The 24079-nt window shown below is 41.5% G+C and overlaps 1 protein-coding gene across 5 annotated transcripts in view; it reads left to right on the top strand.

Moving 5' to 3' along the window:
• The window catches only part of elmo1 (engulfment and cell motility 1 (ced-12 homolog, C. elegans)), a 102565-nt gene that overhangs the window by 13945 nt on the left and 64541 nt on the right, over positions 1–24079 (top strand). The window contains exon 1 of one of the 5 annotated variants that reach the window (XM_026157084.1): positions 14680–14878. The exons of the other annotated variants lie outside the window; for them this stretch is intronic. The gene's annotated coding sequence lies outside the window, so the exon portion shown is untranslated. Of the gene's footprint in view, positions 1–14679; positions 14879–24079 lie in introns of those variants that run through there. 5 annotated transcript variants of the gene reach the window in all.

Raw genomic sequence — 24079 nt, 5'->3', positions numbered from 1 at the left:
GTGGTATTATAACAAAGTGGAAGTGATGGGAATCTCAGCAACTAATCCCAGAGGTCTGCCAACTTTTTGCAGAGTCAATCACTACAAACCTCCAAATTTCACGTAGGCTTCAGATTAGCTTAAGAACGTGTACAGAGCTTCAAGGAATCTGTTTTCATGACCAATCATCCAAACGTTACATCACCAAATGCAATGCAAAGTGTCGGTTGTTGTGGTGACGGAGACGTGTTCTCTGGAGTGATGACTCACACTTCTCCGTCTCGCAATCTGATGGGCGAGTCTGGGTTTGGTGGTTGCCAGGAGAACAGTACTTTTCTTGCTGCGTTGTGCCAAGTGTAAAGTTGGTGGAGGGGGGGTTGTTTTTTAGCAGTTGGGTTCGGTCCCTTTGTTTCAGTGAAAGGAACTCTTAATGCTTCAGCATACCAAGACATTTTGGATAATTTCACGGCCCCAATTTTGTGGGAACAGTTTAGGGAGCGAGTTTGGTATGGAAGAACTTGCCTGGCCTGCACAGAGTCCTGATCTCCAGCTGATAGAACACATTTGAGATTAATGAGAGCAGAGGCTGCAAACCAGGCGTTCTTGTTCACCATCAGTGTCTGACCACACAAATTCCCTTCTGGAAGAATGATCCAAAATTCCCATAAACACTTCTAAACGTTGTGGAAAGCCTTCCTAGAAGAGTTGTAGCTTTTACAGTTGTAAAGGGTGGACCAACATCGTATTAAACCCTATATATCAAGAATGGGACATCGCTCAAGTTCATATTCACATCAAGGAATACTTTTTACACTATAGTGCAGACTTAAAAGTACTTATATTAACTTTTTGCTTTATTTTTTTAGCATTTCCTTATTCCCATATTTCTTCAGCAAAGAACTTAGAATTGGCCAATTCCCGTGATATTTTCCATGTATATTGCTGTTGTGAAATCGGTGCAAATACTAATGACTGAAATGTAACCCAAGTGCTGCACGATTCATTTATCCATAATTTCATGTCAACTTGTTTTTGCATGGCAACAGTTCTGCAGTTGTTAGGGAGCAGCAAACAGCTCTTACCCATTAAACCAAGTGCTTCTAATTTGTCCCCACATTGCATCAGTAAATGACAAAACTGTGGTGCACGGCATGACAGGCTTTTCACAATCGGGAAACAAAAATAGAAGTAATATGTGTCTGTGTGTGTTGGCAAGAGAGAGAAAAAACAGTGTTGAATACTAAAGAGTAAAAAGCCAAAACAAAATGAGCTTTAATCAAGGAAAACTCGCATTATTTATTAGGAACTGGAAAAACTTCAGATTTTCAAACAATATTTTCCTCATTTGCGGTGGTTTCATAGGGTGGAGGTTAACACATTCACTTAACGCATGAAAGATCCCCAGTTCGAGAAAGTTAGGAAACACAGAACCACACGAGAGTTGTATTAGGAAAAGCATCCAGCATAGAAACTGGTGTCAAAGTATGCTGATCCACCCCCGCTGAAACTTACCTGTAGCAGGGTAACACTGCATGTCTGAACTTTTCTATTACCTTAAAATTATGATTAAAAGTGTCCAAAAAATCCTACCTGAGCAATGTTCAGTGTGTGTGTATGTGTGTTGTCATGCACACAAACATTGAATTCTGCGTTTGAACAACCCAATAACAGTCAATCAATGCTTCATGGGAAACTTTACAATGCAGTCTGAGTTTGAGGGAGAACATCCGGCATCTTCCTGTGTGCGCATCTGTGTGGGTCCCTCTGACGCCGACACAATACCGTCTGAAAGCAGTCCCGGTTTGTATGTTTGTCTAAATGCCGAACAAAAAGAAAGCCTTGCCTTAGCAGCTCAGCAGCAATCATTTGCAATGGAAATTCCCTGACCCAGGATGCCCAGTCCTTCACATCCCATTTGATTCAATGGAGCACATGCCAACTCTGCCAGCGCAGTGAACAAAGAGAGTTAAGCTCATAATATGTAACAAAACAGGTCTGAAAGAGCTTTCTAGTCATCAGCTTAACAGTAACCTTTCATTTTAAAACCTGAAGACTGTAGTCATATCTGTAATGCCTTTCTCATCACACTGTTAATATCTATATCTTTTTTTGTTAGTTTTTTAAATAATATGCTGTATGAGCAATTTTATAGTTCCTGTCTTTTTGTAAATGGTTAACCTAAATCTGAAATCATCTCAAACATACCTCAGCAGATAATAAGGCAGCCAGTCCTCCTTTTGTTCAGTTGTTTGTTACCTCGCCACACTCCACCTGATGAGTTGTTCAAAGCGTCCACGACTAGTTCTGGTTCTGTAAGTCAGCGTATGCTCTCACTGTTGTGACAGCTTTTTTCTTTTGCTGCTGAAAAAGATGTAGAACACCAGCACCTTTCAAAGCATCACAGTCAAACATTCCAGTATGTGAACAACAGTAATAGGAATAGGATGGTTATATCATCAGATCTAACTTGTGGACCAGCGTGTAAGGTGCAGAGCTGTTCAACTGTGGCTGTTCAGGCACACATTCGCTAAAAATGAAAGGATTTATTTGAAAGCTGGGCTTGAATGGTGTGTTCGCTCCTGTTTGTGTATGATGCAATGCAACAAGTAATTTTTTTGTTTTGTTTTTTATATTTTCCAGTGACCACTCATAAATCTGTTTCTCTTGTCATGGTTTAGGCATATAACCAAAGATATTTTAAAGCGCACATGAAGTGGGTGCAGTTGTTTCTCATTTAGCCATAGACGGTGTAAAAGATGATGAGAGGGGCGGGTCTGACTGTGAAACTGCTTGCTCATTGGCTAACAACTTGTCAATCGCAAGTCGTTATCCAAGGCAGCTATTTTTTTTATTACCCCTCAGCCATAATCATGTATTATCATCACTCTGCTGGGCGGGAGAGCGACGTGGACACTCAACTTTGTGAGCACGAGAACGAGACGATGTAGGATTTTCAAATTCGTACCACAAGTGCTTCTATTAAAAATCTTAGACGAGTTTGAATCACAGTGACCTCAGCCTCAAGGTCAAGGTCAGAGGTCGAGTTTTTTTTTCTGTTTTTTTTTTTTTTTTAATCTTCTGAATCCAATAAAAGTCAAGACGGAAGTTACAGAGGATCTTCAAATTTATACCACATCTACTAGAAGGCTGAAGTGTAGCATTAGCAGCCGTCAGTGTTTTTTAGTATGATATAAATGCGTGACTGAGGCCATAAACTCAGCAGGAAAGTTCTGACTGAGGTCAAGTCAGAAAGTCTTTTCCCCATAGACTTTTATGGGACCAGAAGACGTGTAGCAACTACAGCTGTCGCCATCCAGTGGCCTTCAGATAAAATCCAGGTTTAAGCTACGTCCGTGTTTTACACGGTCAGCGTATATAGTGTAAAAGAGTGAACTTTACACCGTTATACTTTTTCAGCCTAAGGCCTCAATTTTACTCAGCTGCAGACAAGAAGAGCTGGAGATCAGATGGCCGAGTAGTTATTAGTCCTGTTGTACTTCTTTGAAGTCTGCCACCTTGAGCAAATATGTACTTGGTGCATTGTAATATAAATTCTCCACGGAGAAGTGTGCGCAGTCACAATAACACACACGGGCACGCCGAGATCTGCACGGACCCTCACGTTCAACATCTGATTAAATCTACGTGATGTGGAGGCGAGCAGACATGTAATCCCTCCCTTACCTGAACCACAGGGGTTATAGAAGAGAAAGTTTGCTCTAAGATAATTTAGAAATCAGGGTCAGAGGAAAGAATGAACCATCTTTTATTTCTTTAAATCAGATTCGAGTCATTTGTTTTTTTTATCCCTCAGCCGTAAAAGGCTGTTGGGGTATTGTCATCACCCTGCCTTGCAGGCGGGCGACATGGACACCCAAGTTTGTGAATGAGAGTTTCAAATTGATACCATAGGTGTGTCTACTAAAACTCTTGGACAAGTTTGACTCTCAGTGACCTTGACGTTAAGGAGGTAGGAAAACCTTGTGAATGCAATAACTTGAGAACAAGGCAATGTAGGATTTTGAAATTGATACCATGCATGGATCTACTAGGAGGCTGAGAGGTACCACTGGTCAGTATTTTTAATGTCCTGGTGACCATTGAAATCAAAGTTAATGTAGACATTTCCTTAAATAAAACTGCCCACACAAGAGATAATACCAATATGGCTGGCGAATGGTGAGACTTGCTTCTGAAATACAATACATGGTATTAAGTAGTTGTTATCAGTAACCTCAGAACAACCAGAACATTCTCTACTTTGCACATTTTCAAGCAGCAAAAATAAAATATAGTAGCAGAAAGATGAGCAGTTTAAAGTTATGCTTATATTTCCTGGTTAGTATCTTCATCTGTCCTCGTTGTTTCTGTTGGCAAGGTGGGCTGCGTGACACATTAAGACTAACACTCACAGTAATTAGCATAACATTGCCATACTGCCCGTGCTCTAGGGCAGTGCTGCTCTCTTTTCTCTCCAAAATGAGTGAAACTAAGCCTTTAGCTACAGTATTGTTCTTGCATAATCCCCTCTGCTCTATTCTGAGGTGTACACTTAGCTCACGCCTGGTCGGCAACAGTGCGTGTGCTCTGTTTTTGCAGCTTCGTAGGATCCTGAGTGTGCAAGTAACTTCCCAAAGCATCTGTCTTTTCTGTTTGCTGTTTAGCACACAGAAGCCGTACCAACACTTCCTTCCTTACGAGCAATGATAATCCTGTTGAGAGATGAATACCCTTCAAGAGCAGTTTTCACTTAGCTGCGAAGAGATAACTACCGTCTGTGTTTTATGAATGAGAAACCTCACAGAGGAGGCTATAAAAGACAAGTGCGATGTCTGTTGTCTCCAGCTTGTGTGCGCTGCTTGTGGTTATGTATGCATGTTTTCCGTAATAACCTTTTGTCCGGTGCATTTCTTTCCTGCCGTCTGGTGTATAATTTTAGCATTTTAGGAACACAAATTTCAGGGCTGATTATTGCTAAACTGCACATTTGAGAGACTGCTTTAGCCTGACCTTGTTGAACTAATTTTGAAGAACGTTTTACCTTTTTAAGATATTTTTTTAACACGACAGGAAGCAATTTAATTATCCAATTGCTGCTTTTGTTAGGATTTTTTTATGACCTCAGTGGCAGTTTCAATGAGCCAGATTAGCTGGCATTTGGAAAAGCTGAGTTATTGATTTGCCCTCCAGAAACGAGGGTTGATTGGTAACATAGCCTGAAACTGGAGCTTGTTATAACTTGTTCCCTGTCCTAAATTCGGTTGGTCGGTTGTTTTTTCAATGAAGGCCAGTTTCATAACCTCAACCGTGTCAGTGTTTTAAAATAGGCAAAATGTTTACGTGGTTGTTTGCTTCTCTAAAATGCGCCCACCTAGAGCGAGGGGTGGGAGGGTTGTGTGATAGAGAGGTGCTCGGATGCGCTCAGTGTTCTGCTAGAGTAGTCAAGGTCACTGTATGATGGAGGCGGGTTTAGATTTTTTTGCTTGTGAATGAAAAATGCTGCGCTGGTTTCCTCCCTGTGTTACAACGCCTTCCACCTCCTCCAACACATACCTCGCACGACAATGGGACTATAGACCTAGTTCTATAACTTCCCTTTCTATCCAATCGAAAAGCACCATAGACCCCCGCCTTGGTCATGTGACCTGACAGGGTTTTGTTGTGTGCCTACCATCCCCACTAAACACCCTCCACACACACACACACACACACACACACACACACACACACACGGGGGTCAAGGGAACTTTTTCAGGATGGCTTGTTCCTTGAAGCGTGGCCCCTGAGGCTCCAGCCCTTTGTTGTCTGCAGTGATCAGTCAGAGGGGAGCTCTGCTCAAACTCTTTCTGCCCCAACTCTCTGCCGCTTTTGAAGCATTGCACTTTAATGCTTTTCTTCATCACACACAGTTGTGGCTTTGGCAACTGTTACACACATTTTTATGGCGCTGAAGAAGAGATTTCATATTTGGTTTTGTCAACAGCGAACGGACATTTACGTTTCCGCAGTGGTTTTTTGATTTATTTCTTTATTTTTGAGCCAAAAGTTTGTTTTACCTCAGTTTTTAAAAATGTAAAAGACAGAAAGACAAAAGAATATATTTTGTATTAGATTTACATGTGATGTTCTTTCTCTTGATATGAGAGACTTAGAAAATGGTCATTGGTCACATTTGTTAATACTGCTATGATTGCTGCAACATAATTGTAGTACGCCTAATTCACAAATGTAAACTCACATTTATAAAATACGATCATACAAATACGAGTTTGGCTGGCTTGAGAAACTGAACGACACTTGGTCTAAATACACTAACAGCATCCAAAGTATTATCCTTCTTGTGTAATTCTGAAATATACCTGACCATTTTTGTTAGATGTTGGATAGGCTCAAATGTTTGCAATGGCTAACGTGTAATACTTAACCTCATGTAATGTAACTAACATTGTGCCTTGTAGTAACTATAGTAGGCTACTCGGCAACCATCCAAACATTTCATTCAGTGTCCTGCAAACAAAATATAATATTAGCATCTTCTCTTTTCAGCTGTTGTTGATTTTTTTTTTTGTTTGTTTGCAGAATTGCTTTTTTTTGTAAGATTCTATATTTGTTTTGTTTTGTTGGTATTGAATTGGGTATTAAGAATCGTGTAATTCTGTTGATCCCAACTACTAAATTTCTGTTATGAAGACATCCCTACTCCCCACTTGATAGTCATCATGGTATCACATTTGGGCCGTTATTGTAAAGTGATTTATCTAAATGAACTACATCTATATCCTCACAAGTCAACTCTAATAAACACAGCATAAAGACTTCACTGAATTTTCCCCAAATAGGTTTTTAAACAGTCTTCTATCTCCCATAGATTTCAATTTCTTCAGGTCTTTGAGTGCTTTATCTTATATTGTCTCACTAAGCAGTTAGTTAGCTTGTAATAAATAACTTGTTATATGTCTGTGCTGCAATTATTACATACTGTAAAAAGTCAGTCGGCACCATTGTCAGGGTTTGTTCAACATCAAAGGTTTGAGATTATAAGACTCTAGCAACTACATTTTTTTTCCTTTCTTTGCTTACACCCCGTGAGTTTTCTGTGGAGCCGTTTATTTCTAATAAATATATTTAGAACATGACATTTAAATAGTGCTTGTGCATTTGAATACCTTACCTAAAGCCATTTCTACTGTTATGACTATAAATGTAGTCACATCAGTAGTAGTCAATCTGTTCCTTTAAGTATCCAGCCCCCTCTTTCCTGCTTCATTCTAACAGTCCAAAATATGTAAGTTGATTACACCCCATACCCTGCGGGCCTACAGCCAGACCAGCCACTGGAGACTGGAGACATGCATAGCATAACTGACATTTTTATCTCTTTAACCAGAATCTCTAGCTGAGGTAATTTAAGGTTCAGAAACCGCTGTTATCAACCTCAGGATTTCATTGAGGTCCGTTTAAAAATCCCGATGGTGAAGTCTGAACCAACCACTGGTTGAGTATGCGGAATTTTCTTTGGAGGAATTTGTGATGGTACTGTGTTTTTATAATAATTCTAAGCATGCATCCCATTATTATTACTAAGGGTCTAAGCCTGCCTTCCACTAAAGTAGACGTTAAGGTCTCTTTGCTGATTGCACACGTCAGCAGTGGTAACCATCCGGCACACTGATGGGTTTCAACCCAGCTGGATCCCAGCAAACTTAATGTTTCCTACCGCTGCGACAGATTACAAGTTTGGATCTACTTTTAAAGACAATATTGGATCACAAAGTATTTCCATAACTCAGTCCTACTGTTCTGTTCTGTTTGGAATAAATAAGCTGTGGAGACTGTGTGTTTGACCTGGAAAGGCTGCTAAGAAGCCCAAGAGCAGAAGGTCACTCTCACACTCTCGCACACACTTTTTTTCCTGTAGCCAGCAGTGGAAAGGCTTCCGGGGTAAACACCTAATTGCGAGCCTCTTTTCTGTTTTAAAGCTCTCACCGCCGACCTTGGTGCTGACTGATATTGAGTTATGTAATGGGCGAGGATGGCATGTTATTTTTAAATCTACAGAGAAAAGGGATTGTGTTTGAACAGAGCACATCGCCTATTGTGTATCAGTAAGGAAAAAAAACAACGTGTAATAGTCACCTTATGCAACACCCTTGACAACGCGCACTGTAAGTGCTGATTTAAATATACACACAGGGGTATTTTTGATGATGCAGATCATGTTTCATAAGCGCTTACATATCCTAAAATATCACACTTTCCATTTAGATTGATCACAGAGCAGTGAGGAACCTCATTCATGATCAGTGGGTCACCATATTTATCTGTTCACTTCTCAGCAGTTTATGATGCATGGATGCTGTAAACACCTGATATAATTAGATAAATAAATACATTCAGTCATTACTCATTACATTGGTAAAGAGATGAAGGTACATACATAGCAACTTTTTGCATCTGTTATCGGGCCACTTCTCATTTGTTTGTCTATGTTTTAGAGTTGTGTTTAAAAGTATAATCATGGGAAGGAAGATTCAGAGCAAAATGTTAAATCCCCAACCAGTTGTTGAGTGGTTGCTGGTAGCTGGTAGATGAATTTGATTGCAAAGAGGTATACAGTGCTGCACCAAAAATCTCCTTGCAGTTGCTCTGGTTGCTAGACTGATTGATGCGGTTGTGACACCAGTTTGTCTACAAACGCTAACCAACCACCAAGTGGAAAGTAAACTTAAAAAACTGCAACACAAACCAGAACTGCCACCCTGTTTGCAACCAATTTCACCCAGTGACACCCAGCAACCACTTGCAAACCGTCTGGCAAAAACTGTTTTTTTTCCTGACAACCAGAGGTTACCGGGAGATCACTGGCCAGTCTCCAGACCTGTGTAATTGAGCCTTCATATGATACGCTGTGTTAGCCTTGTTCAGTTAGTGCACTGAACAAGGCTAACACAGTACAGTGCATGACTTACTTTCTTAAATTCCAACATTGCCTTTTCATCCTCAGTTTAAAGTTGGCATGGGTTAAGCGCCTGAGCCATTTGCATTATTAAAATGTAACTGTGTTATTTTTTTTTTCATGCATTACAGATAGAGAAAGGGCAGATGATAGAGTGACTGATGGTCTGTGAAGAGTGCTGACTGCAGCATTGTGCAGACAGATAACGATATGGGCAATTAAAACAATTTATCATTATACACAAAACAATAGTGTACAAGTGAGTTTCAATTACGCCAGAGTTTAAGAAACTTTTAGTTAACATAAATATTTGACCTTTCCCATTTTGAGCTTAAAAAAATGATATAAATAAACTTTTTAATACTAACTAAGCTCAATTTGTAATAATTTCTTCCTTTGTGTCACAGTAACCCTGTTAATTTAAATAATAGTGGGCACTTACTTACAGTTACTCATATTAAAATGAGAATACTGGTTATTAAATGTATTTGCATAAGGCTTTAGTGGTGACCTTTTCTCGATAGCTTGAGATTTGCCCCATAAGACTTTATTAATAAATTGAGCAGAGCATCACTCTGCACTCTCTTATCTGCATGTGGGTTGTCAGTCATCCAGGTCATGGCACTGCCTGTATCACTGAGAGGTGTGAACAGGGCAACCTCCAAGAGGAGAAGCCCACTATGGGTTAAATACCTGGGGCTCTATCAGTTTTTAAAATGAATGAAATGTGAACCTAAAAAATAAGCCGACTTGCCTCCATTTCAGTCGCATAAGACTCTTATCTGTGTCAACACGCCGATAATCAAAAACCCCAATGCACAATGGTGTCACTGCTCACTTTCTTCACATAAAGGGAATAAATAAAGCCTGAGAAAATAAACTGTAAGCATAATGGAACAAACATAAAACAGTCATGAAAACAGAACAGGCATAATTATGAACTGCAAGCTCTGAGCTTCCTTGACATGCACGCTGCAATATTAATAGATAAGTGCAGACTCTAGCAGACAAACATCTTCTTCCTGTCTTTCTTGATCATATTAAGTGCAGTAAGTGCTTGCATGCATATTTTTCTCAGCCTGACTGTGTTTAGATAAAAGAGCTGAATGCTTTCCTGACTACACATTACTGACACAAGACATCCATCCATCCATCCATTTCCTTCCACTTATGCGGTCCAGGGTTGCAGGAAGGCTGGAGACTATTCCAGCTGTTCTATCAAGGCAGAGTACACCCTGGACTTATCACTCATCTATCACAGGACCAAGATGCACACACTTAGACTGAATTAGGAAAAAACAAACAAACAAACAAAAACCACTTTTAATTGGTATTTAGATTATTTGGGTTTACAGTACACCTGTCTGGTGTGCTGCACACACAGGTTTAGTCAATTGCCCCTGAACCTGTGTGCTATTACTACTGTCAGACAAGCAAGGAGTCAGCAGCACATTAGCGTGTGCAATGATGTTCCAGTCATTGTTATTCATAAGATAATAAGTGGATACTTGCACAAAACTTGGCAGTGAAACTCAGCTAAAACACTGTATTTACATTTGACATTTTCTGCATTAAAATACGCCCAGTTGCGTTTGGACCAATTAAGGAGCTGCTGTCGAAAATTTTGTTCCTATTAATTTTGCTTCTGTGGTTTTGCAGACTGTTGCTGTTTCTGCTTCTGCTTCTTTTTCTGGCGGGTCACTTTAGGGGTCACCACCACAGCAGATCGTCTGTCTCCATCTCATCTCCACCCTCAATATTCTCTGTGGTCTAATCGGTTGATGACACACTGCTTTAAAAGCGTCATTTGTAGAAAAATATTGACGACTATATTTTTGTGTTCTAATAACATTACTTTGATTGACGCTGTCATCGCGTAACTGTAGATTATTGTTTATCTTGATGGTTTACAGACCTAGCATATGCATGCATGGAGCATTGTTAATGATGATAAGGACTGGCAAGATGTAATTCATTTCTTTGTCCAGTAAGAATGGTCTACTGGTGCACGATAACTCCATTACAGGTTATCTCTCTTTGCATTTTATCTAGTTTAGAGTCTAAAGCAGGAAGTCTGTCTTTCTCAGTGCCCCGTTCAAACCCCAGGACTTTCCTCTTTTCTTTTTCTTTTTTTTTTTTTTGCAGGCTAATAGCTTGTGTTCATTTACGGCTGTAGTTTGATCATGCAAGTGAAACGTGTTACTCTTCTTAAGTGGAATAAGTGTGGATGTGGCTTTGAATAATAGATGAACCCCCGAAGTGTTATGGAATTATCTTGGCCTGACAACCTCCTCTGCAAGCACAATGTGGGAATGTGCCGATTTATTTTATGTTTAAAAAAGAGAAAGTCTGTGAATAAGAAAAGAAGCTTTTGAAACACCAGTCAATTGGATGACGTCAGCACCTCCCTGACTTTATTTAAAACCTGCATTTGCTTTAAATTTTCAGTTAACGCTTTGATCTACAACCATGTAGAAAGAAGTGCATCCACAAGCTCACATTCCTCGCAAACAGTGGTTATCTAGGCCATGGTCATAGAGCTGCTGACTGATATCCAGCTCCTGAATTTTATAAACAGTAACACTTGTTTTGAATATTTGCCCATGTGTTGTTGTTAATCAACATCTTGCTGCTATGTATGTGAAAACTTCTGTTTACTTTTCAGAAATAGGTCAGCATAGCTGGTAAATGAAACAATCAGCTTTAAATTATTAGTATTCTAATATGCCAAATTCTTTGTTTTTCCGCTGAGTAATAGCTGATTTTAAGCTCTCACAGTACTCTGCAAAAGTCTAGTCCATAGTTCTCCAGGCTTCATGAAGGACAGTCAAAGCTTTTCTTTGGATGCTGGCTGCTTTTTGTTCTGTTCTCCATTCTGATGATCCCACACTGCTTAAATAATGTTGAGGTCGGGGCTCTGGGGAGACCAATCCATGACCGATAGTGTTTCAGTGTGTGTTTTTATATCCAGCTATGCTTTTTCTGCAGTCTCTGTGTGTTTGGGATCATTGTCATGCATGTAAACTCTTCATCACCTCCATATATACCAGTGACAATTTGAATCAGACAGTTCAAACTTGGTTTCATTACTCCATAAGACTTGTTGCTGTTGATTTTCAGTTCAGTTCTTGTGTAATTTAGCATACCTCATCATTTTCTGCCTGTTTCCCTTCTTTGACAGTCACCCTTCCCCTGACACTATTTCTGATGAGGCATCAGTGCACAGATCAACTGAAGGGCCACATGTATCCGGTGTCAGGTCTTCACTGGATTTTCCCCTATTTTTTAATTTTCAGCTACTGTTCGTCTGGTATAAACAGTTATTTATAGTTACTTCTTCTTTTGTCCTCTGTTTGTCCAGCTTCCTCAAAATTATTGAGGGCGCTCGGCAAACCATCCAAAAAACATACAAGTTTTTTAAGTGTACAAGCTTTTTAATAATAATAGGGAATCACCTTTTTGGTGTTAAAATACTATTTTATGCCTGTGAAACATTGTTATTTTTGAGACTGTTAGTAAATTCAGGTAAAAAAGTGGGGGGAAAATAAATGTATGTGATAGGCTGCTAGTTACAAAAGTCCCCAAAGATAGACACAAAACGAGCTCATCCCGTGGAGTTATGTGCTCTGATGTGCTTCAGTGTTAAGTGGCTTAATTTAAAAGACAAACAAAAAAAAACAACCTCACAACATTAAACTGACAATGCTCTGGTAGGAAAGTGAGTAAAAAAGGCTTTTTGAAAGTCTGCAGAACTATTGCTCAAGACCACTTTTTAAAAGAATTTCAAAAGCTTTTGGCTTTTGAAATTCTTTTAAAAAACCAGCTAAGGCTGAATGGCCCAAGACTAGAGCCACAAACAGAGGAGACTGCTTCAGTCAGTCTGCTGCTTTTGGATAAACTCGACACATTTCAGATCTAACACAGAGATCATAAAATCAACTAACCAAAAAAAAAAAATGTATGTGTAAACACTGCAGCAGGTCAATCAAGAGTTTTGAGTATCGACCCCCTCGTCACTTACATGCTTAAATTTTGGGTGGTACCATTTAGCGCCTTTTCTGTTCTGTTAACGAGGAACATTTACGGGCGGCTTAAATTCTTGTTCATCATTACGTAAACGTCTCAAAACACTTGCACAAAATAGTTTACTGAAATGCTGTCTGTCCACATGCTCAGAAAGGTCCGAGCATAAATATTTCCACCTCGTTGTGGTTTTTTTTCTTTCTTTTTTTCTTCCTTTTTTTTGAGGTTGTGTAGGTTTGGACTTTTTGTTCCATTTTGGAAGAGGGATATGCATATTAACTGCATTTGTGGAAATATGCCAAAATGAGCTCGTTAGAGTTTGACTTCAGATCATAAGACTTTTAACTCTGAAAGAATGGGGTGGTGTAATTTCTTCAGTAGTGTTGTGCAGTTTTTGAGTTTTAGTCAGCAGATGGTGACATGGAAGAAATGTCACGTTCGCCAACCTCGACAGATATGTCGTAGCATCCTGGATGAATCATGAGGGCTTAAAGCGACTACAAAGTCAGGACATTCAAGGAGGAGTTTAGATAGTTTGGACAGATTAATAAAGCTCTGGCGTGCTTCTCTCTTTGCTAGCTTTCGTCCTTCTGTCACAGTTTGCTGACAGTCAGAGTATATCCCAGATATTCTTAGCTCTATAGCCAGGACATAGGTCCTCTAAATATTTTCACTTCCTCAGGTCAGGATAGTTTCCAAGTTAGGCTCTGACGGCACGGCCGATCACATGACCGCTCATTTCACATGCAGGCCTGTCATCTTGGTCATATTTCCGTGTCTTGGAACATGAAAGACTTAAATGAGGATATGATATATTTCAATTGGCATGTTTTGTTTTCACCGCTGTGGCTGAGCTGAAATGTTTTCCCGCTTGGGCGCTCGCCTTTCGGAGGCTCCCTGGAAGAACCGAGAGTCCCGACTGTTTGTATTTATGGGGCTGACTCTAACCAAAGTTGACCTCAGCCTGGGTGGAGCAAACATCTGTTTTTTGTATGTGTCGCTTGCACAGATGGCCTGTTGAGCTCTCAGCTGGAGATGAAGATGTCATCGTCTTGCACAAGCTGTAAATGTTTAATTTAGGCGTTTGGCCTGATGATCAGCGATCTTTTGTGACAGTATAAAACATCTGAGTCACTCTGTTGTTGCAGACTGTGGTAATTAGGGGGAGCGAGAGGTGGAAGTGAAAGTGTGAGCTGCACTGGTTGATGATATCTGAATCCATACATGAATTCATCGTTACTCTCAGCCCATGTTTTAATGCCAACATTTTAGATGCAGCAGCAGCTTGGCTCTTGAACAAGGGCGAACCTTGCTCTTTATTTTTGGCGTGCTAAATGTCACTGATAGGTTAGCTGTCTACTCTGACATATACACACAGAATAAGTCTTGGGCTTAATTTGTTGTGCTTGTAGATGGCTATTAAGGCTTCAACAGTTTAGACTAACACAGTGGAGCTGGAGTAGGGGGGCACTGATGGCATATTCATAAGCTATAATTACCCTTAAGTAATCCTGTCACCTCACTGAGTGTGTTTTTAATTCCTAGGCTTGAAACAGATGCATTGTTTGTCTTTCCTTGCATGTGAGCTTTAAGTTTTCTCGGCTGTTGTCGTCTTATCTTTGAATTTACCGCTTTTTTTTTCTTTAACAGACAGACCTGTTTCCTCCTCACTCGAAAAACGCCTACTTCCTCTACTTCCTCCTTCTGTCTCAGCACTCTGTCGGTTGTTCTTTTGCCTCAGGCGAAGCACTGCACAGACCGTGGTGAACTTTTTGTTTGTGGCTTGTGATGCTGAAGTCACTTTACTTGGAGGCAGATTGTCACACCGAAGTCGCCCTCTCCATCCTGTTATTGTAGTCGCATGCACAAGAAGCAGGTTGATTGGGAAGAAAGCTAAGAGTACTGGTGGATGTCTTGCGGGTGAGTCCTCAAGTCTTCAGTACTTTTCACTCTTTAAAAGGCTACACAGGATGCAGTAGGCCTCAGGGTGTGGCTCCGTGTGCTCCCCTGCCTCCTTTAATCTCCAGTGTGCCACCTCCTTAAGCACGGCCATTGTGCGGTAGGATGTTTGCCGTCTGGAGTGGTAAAAGTCTTGGTATGTCTGTTCCAAGAACAGGGAACTTTCGTGGGTTTTCCTCCAGCAAACCAAAGAAGAATTGCGCTGTCAAAGAACGGACGAGTTTAAAGACAGCTGAGCCTTGTGGCCTCGTAATTTGGTGGGATGGAAATGTGGTGTCAGTAGTTTATGATTTTGGATTGGCTAAAGAAAGTGTATGCTTACACAGCTGATAAATCTGCTGCATTGGAAAGTAATTACTTGGCAATATGAATGTTCCCTCACGATAAACATTAAGGATTAGTTTTGTGCTTTGGAGCCTAATTTTGCCTTAGATTTTTTTTCTATTTCTCTGTCTCTGTTTTTTTTGTCTCCTCATCACTAATAATTTCCGTGTTTTTATTACTTGGTTTTACAGAATATCATCCAAGTACCTCTAATTGTTTCTGATTCACTTGTTTACCTTAATTTGCCAGCTTGCTCTGCTCCGAGCGCTATACTTAGGCTATGTTTGTTCTGTGTTTGGTGGTGCATCATAGCTCCATGCTCATTTCTTTTCTTGTGTGTGTAGATTTATGTTTAAAAAAACACAGAGCTGGTATATTGAGTGGCACATGTAAACTCATAAATGCAAAAGTCAGCTTGGTGTTAGCGGCATAACTGCCTTGAAAGAGATTGGCTGGCTGCTGCTGAGAGTTGCTACGAGCAGCTGGTAGCGACCTTTGACAGGATATCCTGCTAGTGTTGTGTGAGCAAAGGCGGTTTGTGACACAGAGGCCCGCTGAGAGGCACATGGGTCGCACAGAGACTTTAGAAATTTTAGAAAATGGTCTATTACATAATAAAAATATTTTTAAAAAATGACTTGGCTAGATTGTTTTCTTTGTCTTGCTGGTATGCGAAGTCCCTCAGAACGTGACGCTTCCTGTTTGTTTGAATCTTGATGCCACATTTCTCAACCCTGTCCCTAGCTTTACCCTTTATGTCTTTGTCCTTTATTTGAAGCCTTTTTCTCAGCCCTTTGTCTTCCAATCAGTGGTTTTTCCTGTCGACTGGGTGTTAGGTATACGTGTGTTGTGGAAGAATGGGAAAACAACTAAATAAGCATGAAGATTTTAAGATTAAGTGTACTCTTGCTGTTATGCCTTTCATGGCTCTTGGGACTGTGCTCTGTTTTGTGTTGACACTCTATTCATCAGTGATTCCCAGCCAGGCGAGTTTTCTTTTTTTTCCCAACCTCCTAAATGGTTGAAGTGTTTAATTTATGCCAGCAGTAATAGTGCAAATGTAACTGAGCTGTAATAACTACTATTATGCACACTTCTGTATCGTTAATTCAATCATTTCAAGTTAAAGTAACATATTTGGAACATGAAGCGTCAGATGGTGTTCATAGTTGATTTACCTTAACTACAGGGTGTGTTTTGTATGTACGCTCACAATAAGTGTAACGTGAACATCTACTGTGTGTAGATGTCTAAAGGTGTCACCTTTAGAGCGACAATAACTCTAGGTCCTCTGCAGCACGACTGTGGCCTTTTGTCTCAACTCAAATAAAAGATGGTGGTCTATTTGAAGACACGCACACACACACACACACACACACACACACACACACACACACACACACACACACACACACACACACACACACATATATACACAGACACTAACCCCTGCAGCTAGGCGGGCCCTTTGTAGAGGCATCAGATGAAGAGCTTGAAGGGGTTCTTTTGAAATCCAGCCAGCACACAGACTAATACAGACACACCCACACAAAGACAAAGTTACTGATCTCTCCATATACAATTCTTGAAGCTCTCATGCGAAAGCAATAAACATGAAACCTCTCCCACACTAATAGTTCACATGATACCGTGAAACCTTGTGGTGCAGACACACTTCAGGCACACAAGAGCTTGAGTGACCAGATGTGTTATGATAGGATTTTTTTACATTTACATTGCGTTTTGCTTGGTCTTTGTGGATATAGGGGGATAAAAAGGTCTTGTTAGTACTTGCACGTTTTGGTTTTCTTGAAGCATAATTAATACTGTTCAGCATGTGCAGGTAAGCCCTGATTCAGACCGCTCCAATCAGTCCCTTTCTGCTCTTTTGTATGATGAAGGTGAGCGCAGTAAAGACCACGATGATATTATATGTCACGTACCAGCTATTTGCTGATAAGTTTAATAAATCGCAATCGGTCAAGCCCCACCCACCTGCTGTTCAAGCCTTCTTTTGACAAGGGTCAGCCAATCAGAATAAATGTGGCTGAAAGGTAGTGGGAATGGCTCTCGAACCAGGAGCTGGTCAGACGATAAGTGATGTGCTGTGCCAAGGCCTAGCGAAAGAAATGGGGACTTCTTTGAACTCTAGTAGAACCACAGAATGATAACAGATCTCCATTATGTAAGTTGTAAGAGGTTGAAGTTATAATGATGAGCAGTTAAGAAACTTGTTACAATCATGACAAGTAAGATGAGTCAAATAGAGAGTTGTCTTGGAGAGTGGAGAAATTTGGCTACATTTTTTACAACTTTAAATTATTTCTTTTTTAAAAAAAGAAAAAGGTAAATGCATTAATTATTAAACTGTGTATTTAACCAGACTTTAATAACCAAATAAAAACTATGTAAAAGTGTTACCCGATCAGACTGTGTAATGCAGGGATGGGGGCTTATTTTCCTAGGGTTCGGCCCTCCACAACAGTCCCAGTTTCTAATGTGCCCAGTCCTGATCCTGGGTGAGGGTGTTTGCACATAACAGCCTCCTCAGGTCGTGCTGCTTTAAATGCCACTTAAATGTCCGAGTTTGAGAGCGACACTGAGGTAAATGTGTTAAAGGCGTCTGACGTTCATCAAGTGCTGCTAGGCGACACATCACGGTGTTTAAAAAGTGCCGTCTCATGGTCTCTGTCACAACATTGACGCTCTCACAGAAAGTTTCTTGGTGGAGCAGCCCAGTCTCACCATACTCTAGCACAAGTCATCCTGCGGTCTGATACGTCCATATAATGCGATAATAACCCTTGTCTTTCTATTTTTAACCCTCTGTTTCGCCTTTTCTTTTGTTCTACTTTCTCAGATGTCTATAATGTGCTGATTTACTTTCTTTTTTGCTTTATTTCTGTTTTTTATTACATTTTCTCTGGCTTTCTATTTATTATCAGTACCCTTCATTTTAACTTTCTCTGACACGCTGTCGGCCCCGCTTTCATTTACGTTGCTTCTCGTAGCCTTCCTACCTCTGTTCCTACTCATGTTCCCTTGCCTTCACCTTCACCCTCCCCTCGTCCCTCCACAGATTGTGGGACCCTCCTATTACACATCATGAATTATTGAGGTGAAACCTAGTATTGCCTAACAAAACACAAGATTTCTCTCCCCTCTGTTTCCTCTGCTGTCATCATCTCTCTTCTCTTTACTGATGGCTTTGTTCCTTAATTTCTACCTCTGGCAGGTGACAGAATCACACAATAATAAACTGTTTAATGGACTATATGATTAAATTAAACTTATAAAAGGAAAGATGCATAAATTGTACTTTGATAATTTCACAGTCTCAGTCTTTTTTTTGTATTTGTCATTTATTTGGGTTTAAATAATGTTCAAAAGCAAAACAGTCATAATCCTTTTCTCTGATTTTTTTACTTAAATCAAATAATATTCTCTCTCTAAAGAAAACTGGTACCCTCTCCAAAATTCCAGTATCAACAAGGCTCTAGCTTCTTCTGTTTATATGTAATCATGGGGAAGATAGATACTGTAACCCAGCACTAAATGCCTCCTGGTAACAGCAGGTGGGCGAGTGTATAAGGACAGATTAATTGCACACATGTACTTTCAAAGCTTACAATAACTTTGGGCTTGACTCTGGAACAGTTCATTGTATAAGAGTCATGGTGCTGAATACAACGTGTAAATATGAAGATTGCACCAAGAGAATTAAAAAGAGAGCATCCAATAAGGCTTTTCTGGTCCTCGACTTACAGTACCATGTCAAATTCTGACCCTACATTCTGAATGTTGTGCCAGAAACCCAGACTCAGACCGGTCAGTATATTTTTTTTCATCTTCTGTTGTCCAATTTTGATGAGCTTGTGCAAATTTCCCAGTTTTTCTTTGTTCTTAAACACTGCTCTCAGCTGACAGCAGGGGCACCCGGTGTGGTTTCTGTCCTGCAGCCCGTCTGCTTCAAGATTTGACGTTGTGCGTTCAGAGATGCTCTTCTGCATACCTTCAGTGGTTATTTGAGCAACTGTAGCTCAAAGATGTCTGGCCACTCTCCTTTGGCAGCAACTATCCAGAAAACTGCGGCTCAGTAGATAACAAAGCCAATCTGAGCCATGAGCTTCCGAAATATAAGCAGTATATTAAGCAGTATATTAAATGCCCGACCAGAGAGGAGAGGACATTAGACCACTGCTACAGCACGATCAGCGGGGCCTATCGCGCGGTGCCCCGCGCTTCACTCGGACTTTCTGACCACGTCATGATCCACCTAATCCCCGCGTACAGACAGAGGCTGAAGCTCTCCAAACCTGTCGTGAGGACAAAAAAACTGGAGCAACGAGGCTGTGGAGGAGCTTCGCACGTGTTTGGAGTCTACAGACTGGGACACAATGAAGGCTGCTTCTAACAGCTTGGACGAGTTTACGGACACTGTCACCTCCTATATCCACTTCTGTGAGGACAGCATTGTGCCATCACGCACCAGGGTGAGTTATAACAATGACAAACCCTGGTTTACTCCCAAACTCAAAAAGCTGTGGCTGGAAAAGAGAAAGGCGTTCAGAAGCGGAGACAGGGACTGCTACAGAGAGGCCAAGTACAGGTTCACTAAAGAAGTGGACATTGCTAAACATCAGCACTCTGAGAAGATGCAGCAGCAGATCTCAGAGAATGACTCGGCCTCTGTGTGGAAAGGTTTTAGGAATATCACAAACTACAAGCCTAAAACCCCCCACTCCACTGATGACTTGCTCTTAGCCAACACCCTTAACGACTTTTACTGCCGTTTTGACGAGCCATCAGGCAGCCTTCACACCTCCAACGGCCCCAACAATAGAGGCACTTTAGACACTAATTCCCCCACCTCTCCCCCCTCCATAGAGCCATCACCACCTTCAAACTGTTCACCTACAACACCCCCCTCCTCACCCCACACAAAAGAGGATTTCACACCACCTCCTCCGACCACAACTCTTCATATTCATGAAGCAGGTGTGAGGAAGCAGTTTAAGAGTGAATGCTTGGAAAGCTCCCGGCCCAGACGGCGTGTCTCCTGCCACCCTCAGACACTGTGCAAACGAGCTGGCCCCAGTGTTTTCTGGCATTTTCAACTCCTCACTGCAGGCATGTCATGTGCCTGCCTGCTTCAAGTCCTCTACCATAATCCCTGTCCCCAAGGAACCTAGGATCACTGGACTAAATGACTACAGACCCGTGGCTCCGACATCTGTGGTCATGAAGTCATTTGAGCGCCTAGTTCTCTCCCATCTCAAGACCCTCACGGCCCCCCTCCTGGGCCCCCTGCAGTTTGCATACAGAGCCAACAGGTCTGTAGATGACGCCATCAACATGGCTCTACACTTCATCCTGCAGCATCTGGACTCCCCAGGAACCTACGCCAGGATCCTGTTTGTGGACTTCAGCTCTGCCTTCAACACCATCCTTCCAGACCATCTCCGAGACAAGCTTTCCCAGATGAATGTGCCTGATCCCATCTGCCGGTGGATCACCGACTTCCTGACGGACAGGAAGCAGCATGTGAGGCTGGGAAAGAATGTCTCGGACTCTCGGACCATCAGCACCGGCTCCCCTCAGGGCTGTGTTCTTTCTCCTCTGCTCTTCTCTCTGTACACCAACTGCTGCACCTCCACCCACCAGTCTGTCAAGCTAATCAAGTTTGCAGATGACACCACCGTTATTGGGGATGAGTCTGCCTACAGGAGGGAGGTTGAACGTCTGGTGTCCTGGTGCAGCCACAACAACCTGGTGCTGAATGCCCAGAAGACAGTGGAGATTATTGTGGACTTCAGGAAGCACACAGCCCCACTCCCCCCCATCATCCTGACTGACACCCCCATCACCTCTGTGGACTCATTCCGCTTCCTGGGTACCACCATCACTCAGGACCTGAAGAGGGAGCCCACCATTACCTCCGTCATTAAGAAAGCCCAGCAGAGGATGTACTTCCTGAGGCAGCTGAAGAAATTCAACCTGCCAACACGGACGATGATGCAATTCTACACCGCAATCATCGAGTCCATCCTCACCTCCTCCATCACCGTGTGGTACGCTGGAGCCACTATCAGGGACAAACAGAGACTGCAGCGTGTTGTGCGCTCTGCTGAGAAGGTGATTGGCTGTAGACTCCCATCTCTGCAGGACCTGTACACCTCCAGGACACTGGGGCGTGCAGCTCGGATCTCAGCTGACCCTTCTCACCCTGGACACAGTCTGTTTGACCTGCTCCCCTCAGGCAGGAGGCTCCGGTCCATTCAGAATCAGAATCATCAGAATCAGAATACTTTATTGATCCCTGGGGGAAATTATTTTTTGTTACAGTGCTCCATTTTAAACCAACATTAAGACAAGACAGACAATACGCTAACTAAGAATAGTACAATATATACATATATATACATACATACATACATAAGTCACTTATAAATAAATAGTTGGAAAAGAAACATGTGTAGTTGTAGCAGCAAACAGTGTGTTAAGTGGATGCGTTGTACAGGGAGATGGCCACAGGCAGGAATGATTTCCTGTGTCGTTCAGTGGTGCTTTTCGGTAATCTCAGTCTCTCACTGAACGAGCTCCTGTGACTGACCAACATGTCATGGAGTGGGTGGGAGGTGTTATCCAACATTGTCTTTATCTTGGACAGCATCCGCCTCTCCGACACCACCTTGAGGGAGTCCAGCTCCATCCCCACAACATTGCTGGCCTTACGGATCAGTTTATTAAGTCTGTTGGCATTTGCGACCCTCAGCCTGCTCCCCCAGCATGCAACAGCATAGAGGATCGCACTGGCCACAACAGACTCATAGAAAATCCTCAGCATTTTCTGGCAGATGTTGAAGGACCTCAGTCGCCTCAAAAAATAGAGACGACTCTGGCCCTTCCTGTAAAGTGCACCAGAACCTCTCGCCATAAGAACAGTTTCTTCCCCTCTGCTGTTGGACACATGAACAATAAACGTACGACTGTTCCCACCACTAACTCATGACCCTACGCTGTGTTCACTGCATCATTCCATGTTTGGCACTGATCACCACCTGCACTCATGTATATATCTTTCTACGTAGCACTTTTAATTCTTATTCTTACTTTTATTTTTTCATGTCTATTTAAGCGCAATTTATGACAGCATGTTTGCACTGAAGCACCGCAGCAATTTCCTAATGTTGTAAACCTGCTCAACATTTGGCAATAAAACCCTTTCTGATTCTGATTCTGATTCTGATATGTTCAGTTTTTGTACCATTCTCTGTAAACCCACGAGTTGGTTATGAGGGAACATTCCAGTAGATGAGCAGTTTCTGAAAAACTCAGACCACCCTGTCTGGCATCAACAACCATGCCACATTCAAAGGCACTTAGATCACCCTGCTTCCCCATTCTTATTCGCCTTGACCACGTCTACATGCCTGAATCCATTGAGTTGCTGCCATTTGATTGGACGATCAGATATTTGCATTAACAAGCGGTTGAATATATGTACCTAATAAAGTGGCCGGTGAGTGTATATGTATTATTTGGGTCAAATTCTGCAAAATAATATGTTTCTGGAGAGAGAAGCAGAGCACGGAGTGGAAAAAGAGGTCGATGAAAGCAATAAAACATCAGATGCGGTAGAAAAGCAGAGAAGAGAAAAGAAGCGGGGTCAGATCCAGAAGATAAAAAAAGATGGAATGAGCTCTTTATCCCGCTGGCCTGCTTAACCCTCTAGCAGAGTGTAAAATAAACACACTCAGTCACTCAAACTCAGCTAAACCAGGTTGCAGCAAATCACCTGCTCTGACATGATGAGCTGTGACAGCAGCTAGTGCGATAACAAGGTTCCATTTACAGTGTAAAGAGGCTGCAGCGAGATGCCAAAGTGACAGATAAGGGAATTGATACACAGACCACATGGCTCATGTAAATCATGATCTTTTGTAGATATGAAGGCAAACGTATATGGACGCCAGACATAATCCTGGTGTGAAAAGCTTGTTTCTAAGAAGCTGTTTGCAGGAGCGCGGCGTGTCGATCGCTAGAAAAACATGTTGATCGAATGAGTCCTGGACCACTTGTAGCTCTGGTGTGCTATGTGTGTTGAAACGTTGTGTTTCTCAATTAAATTGAAGCTTTAGATAATGTGTGCGTGTGTGTGGCCTGGTACGTGCACATGTGTGTATTTCCAATCAATATGCCTCAAGGCAGTCCATCTTTGAGTCATCTGAAGTTCTTGGAAGATGATGACAAGGTGCTGGGAACACACACATACAGATACAAACGCACAAACACGCACACACTTCTCATCCTTATTGGAAAAACCAAATCCTGTGTCAGGAGAATGAGCTTGTGCTCTGACTTAAGGTACAAACAAGTCTCTCGAATTCTTCACTTAATGGATCTTCCTGTAATTTTTGGTTATTTCTTTGTGTTATCACAGCAGGGTACTCAGTGAACTGAGCCTAAGTCTTGGTGCAAACATATCACAGTAGCTATCTTTGGCATTTATGCACTCCAGTTTCATGTTACTCATCAGATCCTGTTATGTCTGTGATAACATCAACAGAAATATGTCCCAGTGGACTTTATTGTTTGCCTTTAGTTACAACTGGAAGTCCCAGAAATTGCACTGGTAGGTTTAGTTAAAGCAATACGAAACAATTACATTCAAATAAACTGCTTTACTTATTTACTTTTTGTGAGTGTTTTTAAAAGACAAAAAGGGGATTGTTGATTAGAGAAATTATTTAAAAACCCAACATTGCACTCTGGTATCCAGCCATCCATTTTTTTTATGGTTATCCAATTCATTATTCACATTTCATTTATTAGATG

Source organism: Astatotilapia calliptera, chromosome 22, assembly GCF_900246225.1.
Source record: "Astatotilapia calliptera chromosome 22, fAstCal1.2, whole genome shotgun sequence".
NCBI classification, from domain to species: Eukaryota; Metazoa; Chordata; class Actinopteri; order Cichliformes; family Cichlidae; genus Astatotilapia; species Astatotilapia calliptera.
The sequence above is the reverse complement of the archived record's forward strand: the minus strand, read 5'-3'. Positions and strand labels throughout refer to the sequence as shown.